We start from the raw sequence: 12,075 nt of genomic DNA on the forward strand, positions 1-12,075 counted from the left end.
GTATGCCTGTTATTTTCTATTGCCTCTGTTCGTGTTACCTTGTTCGTCTGGTTGGTGTACTACGACGTACAACTACTCCCCTCTTCCCTCGGTGGGGGAAAGGTACAAATGGAGGGCAGATTCAGGAGATAAGGCAAGGTACATGGCCTCGGGGAACTTCACTTTCAGAAGTAACCCAGGGAACATGGCAAGCTAGGGCACCCCCTAATGTTAGGGACAGGGAAGGAGCCCCTGGTCTCTGGTCACCTGACTACCGAGTCGTGACACTAGCTCTGACCAAAACCTTTTTTTGATCCATTATGGATCCTAATACTGCTCTGTCAGGGTAACTGCAATAGCTCAGCCTGGTGGTGGCAGATTTGCACACTATCATTTTGCAGCACCCTAACCCTTAGTGGAGCCCAAGATTGCTTTGCCTGACAGGTTTTCTGTTGGGCTTGATAACTTTGTTGTTTTCAGGGAGGCCTGTAAACTGTACTTTAGGCTACGTCCTGGTTCCTTAGGTACAGAGGAGCAACGTGTGGGGTTAATAATCTTGCTCACTCAGGGGGACTCGCAAGCATGGGCACTTTCTCTTCTGACTCCCAGTCGCTTCAGATGGTGGAGGAATTTTTTCTGGTGCTGGGTCTTATATACAATTACCCTGACTGCATCTCCTTGGCTGAGTCCACACTGCGCCAGCTCCAGCAGGGAGACCGGTCAGCGGAGGAGTATTGCTCTGGGTTGCAGAGGTGTCCACAGACACTAAGTAGAATGACGCCGCACTCTGTAGACTGTTCTGTGAGGGGCTATCAGTAAGGGTGAAGAATGCCTTAGCCCTGTGTAAGACTCCAGTTTCCCTTGAGGCAGCCATGTCTCTGGCCATCAGGGTTGATTTCCGTCTTTGCTAAAGACATAGGGAGACACCCCAATGTGTGGGAGGGCCAAAGACAAGGGAAATCGGGTCTGAGTAATCTGGGGAACCCATGCAGTTGGGTGCGGCATCTCATCTTGAAAAGCAAAGGGTATTTTTACTGTGGCAAAAAGGGCCATTTTGTGGGCACGTGTCCTTCCCGACCTCACTGTAAAACAGCCACCGGAAAACTAAGGAGGCCAGGTTGCGGGGAGGTTAGCAACCCAGGTGTACTTATCACCTTCGTGGGTAAGAGAGAATTTTTTCTGCCAGTTGGAATTCAGCTGGGTGAAATTAAGGTAGATATGTCTGCATTTCCGGATAGTGGGGCGAGGTTTAACTTAATAAACGCTAGGTCTGTCCGGGGCCTCAGTCTACATACACTGTCCAGACCCATACCCATTATTGCCAATCGACTCTGCCCCCTTGAGACAGGGGTATTTTACTCAAGTAGTCCGAAGTTTACATCTTCAGGTAGGGGCCATGCACTCTGAAGTATTTGACTGTTATCTGCTAGAGGATCTGCCCTCTCCTGTGGTTCTTGGACTTCCTTGGCTCACTCTGTACAATCCCATGGTAGATTAGCAGACTCAGGAAGTGGTAAACTGGAGTGAGTATTGTCAATGGCACTGCATAGTTACCCGGCTTGCTAGGGTGGATACCCAGTCTGTGCTTAAATACCTCTCTGACTCTGGGGATGTATTCTCGGAGCAGGGGTGTCAAGAACCTCCTTCCTATCGTCCTTATGACTGCATTGTTATTCTTGTTCCTGGGGCCAAGCTGCTTAAGAGCAAACTATATAATATCTACGATCCAGAGAGGCAAGCCATGAAGCACTATATGACGGAAAGTTTGGCAAAGGGTCATATCATACCATCCTTGTCACCCATTGCTGCGGGAGGGTTTTTTATAAAAAAAAAAAGAGGGGGTTTACGCCCATGCCTATATTTCCACACACTCAATCTGATCACGGTCGGGATCCATATCCGCTCCCTCTCATCCCGGACCTCTTTAATCAGATTGTGGGAGCAAAATGGTTTTCAAAACTGGACCTCAGGGGGGCATATAATCTCATTCGCATTAAAGAGGGGGATTGGTGGAAAACAGCTTTCAATATGCCTGAGGGACACTATGAAACAATAGTGATGCCATTTGGGTTGACAAACACGAACGCTGTCTTTCAGCATTTTGTAAATGACATCTTTACTCACCTGGTAGGTAGATTTGTGGTAATCTCTCTTGTTGACATATTAATTTATTCACCTGACCTTGAGTGACATCAGATACATGTCAGGCAGGTCTTACAAATACTCAGAGACAATAAATTATTTGACAAACTGGAGAAATGCATGTTCTCAGTTGTAGAGATCCCTTTTCTAGGATATGTGTTATCATCCACTGGCTTCCGCATGGATCCAGAGAAAGTCCTGGCAGTACTGGATTGGGATCATCCTGGGTATTTCAAAGCGTTTCAAATGTTTTTAGGTTTTGCCAACTACTACTGTAAGTTCATCAAAAACTTTTTGGCAGAATCTAAACCTCTGACAGATATGACTAGGAAGGGGACTGATTTTTCCAAGTGGTCCAGTCTGGCCAGAGAGGCATTCGATACCTTGAAAAAGTGTTTTGCATCTGCGCCGATCCTCATATAACCTGACGCCTTTTGTCGTCGAGGTTGACGCGTCTGAGGTGGGAGTGGGGACTGTATTGTCGCATGGCGCATCTCCTGGTAAATGGCATCCATGTGCATATATTTTTAAAAAATTGTTGTTGGCAGAGAAAAATGATGACATAGGTAACGAGGACTCTTGGTAATCAAGTGGGCTTTTGAAGAGTGGCTTAATATTTTGGAGGAAGCAGTTCATTTGGTTATGGTAATCACGGATCATAAGAATCTTACATATTTAGAATCTGTGAAATGTCTAACACCTTGACAGGCAAATGGGCATTGTTCTTCACCAGGTTTAACTTTTTTGTCACATATAGGCCAGGCAACAAAAACATTAAGGTGGCTGCTTATCTTGTTTTCCTAGGGATGGAAACAATTGTGAATCGGTACCTATTCTGCAAAAAGGGGTGGTGATGGCGTCTATATGCTCCGATCTTGAAAAAGAAGTCGTTGACGCTCAAGGGTAGCCCTTGCTGTTTGTCCGTTAGGTAAACTGTTGTGCCTGTGAATCTTCATCTAATCTTTAGTGAACATCACAATTCGGTCTTGGCCGGATATCCTGGTAATAAAGCCACCACTGATCTTCTTACTCAGCGTTTTTGGTGGCCAGGGGTTCATCAGGATGTCTGGGAGTATGTAGCTGCCGGTATTGTCTGTGCGTATTCTAAGACCTCTCATACTCGTCTGTTGGGGTCTCTCTAACCATTGGAGATTCCCAGTAGACCTTGGACTCACTTGTTGGTTGATTTTATCACATATCTACAATTGTTGGCGACTTATACTGCAATTTTGGTGGTGGTGGGTAGATTCAGTAAGATGTCTCATTTTATTGCATTACCAGCTTTACCTAAAGCCAAGCCCTTGGCATAAATTTTCATAAGGGAAATTGTACAATTAAATAGGATCCCAACCAATATGGTATTTGATTGGCTGTGCAGTTTATTTCCAAATTTTGGATGGTGTTTTGTACTCGTTTGGGGATCCATCTGTCATTCTCTTCTGCATTTCATCCGCAGTCTAATGGGCAAGCTGAACGGGTTAACAAGAAACTGGAGGCGTATCTCAGGTGTTTTGGGGTCTGAGGATCAGGAAGCTTGGGTTACCAACTTACCGCTAGCCGAATTTGCAGTGAATAAGCATTGTCATGTGTCTACTGCTAAGTCCCCGTTCTTTGGGGCATTCGGGTTTCATCCTCAGTTCAATTCATTTAATAAAAATCTTTCTTCTTGATTACATGAAGAAGAACAGATTTCAACATCTATTAAATCCTTGTGACAGGGGAGTACTAATAATTTGAGGAAGATGGGGTCCGGATAAATCCGGTCTTGAGGTTCCGGTGGTCCTTCGTAGAAGGTGGGGTACTGTCACGGAGTTACGGAAACAAAGAGGAGCCAGAAGACTGCAGTGTCTGATTGCATCTACTCCTGCGCTGGAAAGAAGAACTTCACCTTTTTAAACGGTGTAAATTTCTTTTGGCAGTACAGGGGTTAATTGTCCATGTTCAGAGCTCTGGGAGCTAGGCCTCTCAGATGAGCACAGTTTGCCACTCCTATCCCCTATGTAATCTTGGTCCTGACTGACACACATAGTCAGAGCTAGCTTATGCTGCATGGTTGGGAGGATAGGAGTTGGTGGTTATATGAGTAGGAGTTTGGTGGTTTATCTGTGACTGTTGTTTGGTTTAGTAAGTGTCATAATTCCCTTTCCTTCTCCTAATTTGGTTTTTCTCCATTCTCCACTCTCTAGTGCATTCCTCTGTTATATGTGAGTGAATGTTCGTGTGCCTGTTATTTTCCATTGCCCCTGTTCGTGTTACCTTGTTCGTCTTGTTGGTGTACAATGGTGCACTAATCCCCTCTTCCCTGGGTGGGGGAAGGGTATGGACGGAGAGCGGATTCATGAGATAAGGCAAGGTACGTGGCCCCAGCATCCTCACCTTCAGAAGTAACCTGGGGAACATATTTTTCGAGCACGCCAAAGACACTTGGTTAGCACCCGAGCATGCTCAGATAACACCTTATCCAAGTATGTTTGCTCATCACAAATAGCAATGAACTGGGTAGATTGTTAAATGAACAAGATGCTACCTTTGTTTATATGTAGTGATTTGAGTATATAGTGCCAAGTACTGCTCATACAAAAGTCTGGTGGCCCAGTCATGCACAGGGGTCCACAAGAGGATTCCCCTGTTCTCTTGTGGGTAAGTCCAAGCCTGTCTGGGTTTGTTGTTCTATAATAATGCAATCGTTTTGGGAAACAATTTTGCGAAAGTGAAAAATCCATTAAAAAAGCAACAACAAAATAAATAAATAAATGGATTGAAAAGCCTAGTAGCATTTTTAGGAAGCTATCATTAACTCTCTTGAACAAGTCTATAAAAAGTCCTGCAGACAGAACAAAATGTATTCATTTAATGCATTCCTCCAAAATGACTCACAACAGAATAGGAAACTCAAGCGTTTTCAAGCTCAAAGCTTCAGCCACGTCACACAATCTACGCTGCATTCAGTGCACAGCTATAATGTGAGACAGAGTGCATAGATTACGTCGGATAAGATCCCACGTACACCAAACAATGAGCCTGATCCTAGGATGGCAGCACGCTACAATAAGGACAGCGGTGACTTTCACAGTGTTAGGGCTCATACAGACGAGTGTATAAATAGGACGTGTTCTGTTTGTTTTTTTATTATCTGCCACTGCTGATGTCACATCGAGAGAGCGATGTCATCATCCTGATTGACAGCCAGTTCTCCGCTGTCACGCTCCGTCGACAGAGCAGGGCGGAAAAGGAGACGCTGCACTTTCGACATGACATCAGCAGAGACAGCTGAATTGCTGGCAGTAGCGGTCTGTGACTGCTCTGTGCAAGCAAAGAATGTCACCCTGAACAACAGGCAGGTAGCCTGTTAGTGCTTAGCCACAATTTTTTTTTTAAAGTCCTGGATCCCCTTTAACCTGGGAAACTGTATTTGAACAGAATCCTGACAGTGTGTGTGTTGTACAATGTCAGGATTTAGCCGTCTGCAGTCACAGGACTGTATGTGTAGTCCACTAATGCCCTTTAAAGGGAAATTGTAATTTACAATAAATATTTGGCTTTTCACCAAGCGTAAATGCTGCCGTTTTCCTGAATCCGGTGATGTTTTTCTTCTGTTCCTGCTCCTCTCCGTTCCTGAGATATGATCCTTTCTTTCCTTTATATAAATCTACTTTATGTAGTCCAGGGGGCGTGGTCCTAAACTCCCTTCTGTTGATGACCACACCCCCTCGGCTACATACAGTACATTTATATAAAAGGAAAGAAAGGATCATATCTCAGGAACGGAAAGGAGCAGGAACAAAAGAAAAACAACGCCAGATTCAGGAGAACAGCGACATTAACACCATACAAGAAAAATACATATTTATAGCAAGTGATAAGCTCCCTTTAAATGGAGCTAAACATCAATATCCCTTTACAAACTTTGTCTCGTTAAGACAACCATTGTTCAGATTCTATCTTAAAGCATATATATCATAGATGTGCACTTAGGACCCCTTCTATTAGCTGAAGTGATCAGATTGAGCAAGTTTTCTGGTGGGCCTCAGCCTGGAAATGCATTCCATGATCTGCTGTTCATGCAAATGGCTGCTAAATAATACTACATTTGGCAGATAAATGAGAATTTGTTTGGCTTCGCTGAGGTTATAGAAGCCAGATTCTAGAATATCTTAGCAAGGGGACTCCTTTTTATTATAGGGGCATAATCCCTTTAAATAGTTTGGATTTACAGGGCAGAAAATTACAGTAAGTTTTATAGGAATATTATGTCATAGCGTTCTGGCAGTCCACCCAACAGACGAATGAGTGCTGAACAAACTCCACTTGTGCTTGTATTCACTGCAGGCGATGAGTTGTCTGCCAGCTGTACCAAATCATCATTTACAGCATGGATTTCGGGCGAGCCTCTTCGGTGATATGACACGTTGCTGTGCAGACATCGTTTTCCCAGCCACAAGCTGAAAACATACCCCCTGCAGCAAGAAAAAAAGAAGAGACATCAATGCAGGATTCTCCTAGAGACAGCAGATCAGCAGGATGGAAGCCACTCTGATGTAGCTACTTAACAAGTTCATGCAGTGCCGGGATAATCAAGCATCTGCCATGCAAAATCTACAAGAGTAGGAGAATGCGAATACATCGACGACATCAATCATAATGATCAGACTTGTCAAAAAAATTGGATCAAGAGGGTTAAAAAAGCTTAAAGTCTCAAGGATCAGGTCCTTAACCACTCTTAAAGTGGTTAAATGTTTCCACTTAGCCCATGTCAAAAAGCATCTGCGGGAGTAGAAATATATAATATGAATACATTTTAAATACCTTTAATTACCAAATTACACTCACTTTGTCTAGGGAAGTAAAAATGGCCACTGCCATGTTACACCTATAGAAAGCCTGTGAGTAGGAAGGTGTGCTGCTGTGACCTAAACCTAAACTTGTAGACCAGCCATCTACAGGTCACAGCAGCTAAGTTGCAGTGATTACATCCCAACCTCCTTAGAAGTGAATGTGACTTACTAATTAAAAATATTTTTGCCGTATAACACAGCCGAGTGATATCTGATGTTACGATGAGGGGCAGTGCAGATCAGCGATTAGTATATGACTTCAGGGGTGCGGTTTACAGAGCAAAAGGAACGGAGCTATTACATTTTATATATTATCAGGAAAGATAGAAAGTGTTTATAAAAATATACAAAGATGATACAAAAAGGGAACAAAGCAATATGGTATATACAATCACACAAAATAAAAGGAATAACAAAAGAAAATTACTAAACCTAATGTGAAGGAAATGGCTCAGAGCTTACCTGAGGGAGGTACTCCTTAGGAAAACGGACAGAACCCACAGCAAGCTGTACCTTCCTCATATGTGGGCTGGTTGTGGGATGTGCTAGATCTGTTTGAATTTTATGAGGTCACTAACTTCTAGAATATCTTCGCCCCTGAGGATCCCAGGTGGTAGATATTGTCATCATGTTTCCTATCACAATTTTGCCATTCTATAGATATGAAATATGGCATGGATAGCATCATCCATTGGAATAATATTAAGTTGAAGGGGTTAGAGTGGCCATACGGTAATGTGAGTGTGTTATGTTTATCCCCTCACTACGACACGAAAATATATCTCCCATAAATATTAGATCGATTCAAGTCGCAATATTCCTCACTGTTAGCACCACGCCGAATCCCTGCTCTAACAGGCAGGGTCTCCGGCGTGTCAGTTCACTCACCTGCACTGCAGTTGGTTCCTCTCTTCCTCATGCTCCACATGCTCCCAGCAGCCCTTCCAGCCGGTTCTCTAGCCATGTTCTAAGGGTACGTGCGTGCGTGCTCTCGCCCTCTTAAAGGGCCAGCGGGTGCACTTGCTATTTCCTCCCCAGCCAATGGTTAGGCATTATGTATATATTGCTTCCTCTCCATTGGGGAGGTGCCTGAGCAACCTTTTTGGTTACAGTACTTGTTGTTAAAGGTCGCATTCCAGTGCAAGTCCTGTTTGCTGTGCTCTAAGTACAAATCCTGCTTGCTGCACTCAGATGCAATCCCACCGCTCTAAGTACAAATACTGCTTGCTGCGTTCAGATGTAAATCCTGCTTGCTGCACTCAGATGCAATCCTGCCTGCTGTGCTCTAAGTACAAATCCTGCTTGCTGCACTCAGATGCAATCCTGCCTGCTGTGCTCTAAGTACAAATCCTGCTTGCTGCACTCAGAGGCAAATCCTGCTTGCTGCACTCAGATGCAATCCTGCCTGCTGTGCTCTAAGTACAAATCCTGCTTGCTGCACTCAGAGGCAAATCCTGCTTGCTGCACTCAGATGCAATCCTGCCTGCTGTACTCTAAGGACAAATCCTGCTTGCTGCATTCAGATGCAAATCCTGCTGGCTGCACTCAGATGCAATCCTGCCTGCTGTGCTCTAAGTACAAATCTTGCTTGCTGCACTCAGATGCAAATCCTACCTGCTGCTCTGTCTAGTCCGTCCTTCTGGGTCCAGCTGCTGCGTGATTGTTGGTCTGTCCTGGAGTGGCACCTGGCACGCCTCGGGAGCCAAGTCTAGCCTCACCATCAGAGGCTTCAGTGAACAGTCCGGTGCTCGCTTAGTCACGCCCCTCCAGGCTCCGTGGCACAGTGGTTCCACAAACCATGTCCGTGACACTCACTGACCACTGGCTCCAAAGTTTCTCAGACAAGCACTTTGAACAGAGGAAGCTCTTGCCTCAGAAGTGTCCTTCTCTGCCTCTGAGTAAACAAATCCTTGTCCTAGTGACTGGTTCTCAGAGCGGATATATGCTGTAATTACCTGATTATTTCAGGAGGTACCTACTTCAAGGGAGGTTCAAGTGTCAGCTTTTTCTCACTTCCCCAGCTATAATAATTCCATATCTTCATTGTCAGGTCTTACTTCAATGGAAGTTGAAGTGTCAGCTCTTTCTCATTTCCCCAGTTATATTTAATCCCATATTCAATGTGGGGGGATATGCCCCCTCTCCGGAGATGTCTTTTTGGATTTTAATTTTTCTCTATGACAAATAAGTGTTCTGGATTTGTGGGAAAGTCAGCAAATCCAACGAGCCTTGCCAAAGTCTACTGGCAGTGAGAGATCCCAGAAGGTTTATTGTGTGAAAATAGGCAAAGAAGCATGGAGGGACATAGTGCAGCAACAGAGGGTGAAGAAGTATAATTTATAACTAGGCCCTGGATTCTGGGGGTCCAAAGAACCCTCCGTCAGATATAAACATACAGGGTTATATACGCCGAATGGTAGGTGGAGGTTACACAACCAGCACTGGATCCCAAGAGCCACGAGAGGGACTAGCCACAGTCTACAGCCAGACTTGAAATCTCTTCCAATACGTGAGGAACAAGGAGGCCATGGAGGAACTTATCCAAGGTTACTGTGCAGAGAATTGCATTTGCATATATTACCATATGGATTTTCTCACAGTTTTCTTCAGATCTAGTGGTACAAGTGTGAACAAAACCTAATTATTCTGGACAGAAGTGACAATAGCATTTTTACGTGTCCATCCGGCAACGTTGTTGTGCCCACCTGTGTCCTCCACACACAGAGCAGGGACAGCTGGTTAAATACAACACATTCTTAGATCCACTGCACAGTTCCTGCCTACACCTCTGAAAAGAAGAAAAATCCGGCCTGCACCGGCAAACAGAGCGAAAACTGAACAGGCAGGGGGTGCAGCTATATGAGGCATGGAGGTAGAAGATGTACCCGGCCCTGATGTGCGAGGAGAGCCCCCAATGGCTGCTCTGCCATGTGAGAAGATGTCGCTGTTATAAATGGTAAATAGTGCGTAATAGGTGGGGGGCCCTGTAATGGTGCATAGCAGGGGGTACTGTGAATGGCACATAGTCAGTGGGGGAACGGTAATGGTACATAGTAGGGGGTACTGTGAATGGTACATAGTCAGTGGGGGAACGGTAATGGTGCATAGTAGGGGGTACTGTGAATGGCACAGTCAGTGGAGGAACGGTAATGGTACATAGTAGGTGGGGGGCACTGTAATGGTACATAGTAGGTGGGGGGCACTATAATGGTACATAGTAGGTGGGGGGCACTGTAATGGTACATAGTAGGTGGGGGGCACTGTAATGGTACATAGCAGGGGGTACTGTGAATGGTACATAGTCAGTGGGGGAACGGTAATGGTACATAGTAGGTGGGGGGGCCTGTAATAGTGCATAGTAGGTGATGGGCCTATCATGGTACACACTAGGTGGGGGCCCTACTATGGTACGTAATATTTGGAGGCCCTGTATATTGAAGATAGCACGTAAGGGGAGTGTAATGGTACATAGTAGGTGCGGGGCCCTGTATTGGTACATAGTAGGTGGGGGATCCTGTAAATCGTACATAATAGGTGGGGGGCCCTGTAATGGTACATAGTAAGTGGGGTGCGCTGCAATTGTACATAGTAGGGGGTACTGTGAATGGTAGATAGTCAGTGGGGGAACGGTAATGGTACATAGGTGGGGGGCCCTGTATATTGTACATAGTAGGTGGGGGGCCTTATAATGGTACATAGTAGGTGGGGGGCCTTATAATGGTACATAGTAGGGGGTACTGTGAATGGTACATAGTCAGTGGGGGAACGGTAATGGTACATTTTAGGTGGGGGGCTCTGTAATGGTACATAGTAGGTGGGGGATCCTGTAATGGTACATAGTAGGTGGGGGGCTCTGTAATGGTACATAGCAGGTGGGGGCCCTGTAATAGTGCATAGTAGGTGGGGGCTCTGTAATGGTACATAGTAGGTGGGGGCTGTAATGGTACATAGTAGGTGGGGGCCCTGTAATGGTACATAGTAGGTGGGGGATCCTGTAATGGTACATAGTAGGTGGGGGGCTCTGTAATGGTACATAGTAGGTGGGGGGCTCTGTAATGGTACATAGTAGGTGGGGGCCCTGTAATAGTGCATAGTAGGTGGGGGCTCTGTAATGGTACATAGTAGGTGGGGGCCCTGTAATGGTACATAGTAGGTGGGGGCCCTGTAATGGTACATAGTAGGTGGGGGCCCTGTAATAGTGCATAGTAGGTGGGGGCTCTGTAATGGTACATAGTAGGTGGGGGGCTCTGTAATGGTACATAGTAGGTGGGGGGCTCTGTAATGGTACATAGTAGGTGGGGGCCCTGTAATAGTGCATAGTAGGTGGGGGCTCTGTAATGGTACATAGTAGGTGGGGGCTCTGTAATGGTACATAGTAGGTGGGGGCCCTGTAATGGTACATAGTAGGTGGGGGCCCTGTAATGGTACATAGTAGGTGGGGGCCCTGTAATGGTACATAGTAGGTGGGGGCCCTGTAATGGTACATAGTAGGTGGGGGCCCTGGAATGGTACATAGTAGGTGGGGGCCCTGTAAGTGCATAGTAGGTGGGGGCCCTGTAATGGTACATAGTAGGTGGGGGCCCTGGAATGGTGCATAGTAGGTGGGGGCTCTGTAATGGTACATAGTAGGTGGGGGCCCTGTAATAGTGCATAGTAGGTGGGGGCCCTGTAATGGTACATAGTAGGTGGGGGCTCTGTAATAGTGCATAGTAGGTGGGGGCCCTGTAATGGTACATAGTAGGTGGGGGCTCTGTAATGGTACATAGTAGGTGGGGGCTCTGTAATAGTGCATAGTAGGTAGGGGCCCTGTAATGGTACATAGTAGGTGGGGGCCCTGTAATGGTACATAGTAGGTGGGGGCCCTGTAATGGTACATAGTAGGTGGGGGCCCTGTAATGGTACATAGTAGGTGGGGGCCCTGTAATGGTACATAGTAGGTGGGGGCCCTGTAATAGTGCATAGTAGGTGGGGGCCCTGTAATAGTGCATAGTAGGTAGGGGCCCTGTAATGGTACATAGTAGGTGGGGGCCCTGTAATGGTGCATAGTAGGTGGGGGCCCTGTAATGGTACATAGTAGGTGGGGGCCCTGTAATAGTGCATAGTAGGTGGGGGCCCTGTA

This window comes from Ranitomeya variabilis, chromosome 5, assembly GCF_051348905.1.
Source record: "Ranitomeya variabilis isolate aRanVar5 chromosome 5, aRanVar5.hap1, whole genome shotgun sequence".
NCBI lineage: Eukaryota > Metazoa > Chordata > Amphibia > Anura > Dendrobatidae > Ranitomeya > Ranitomeya variabilis.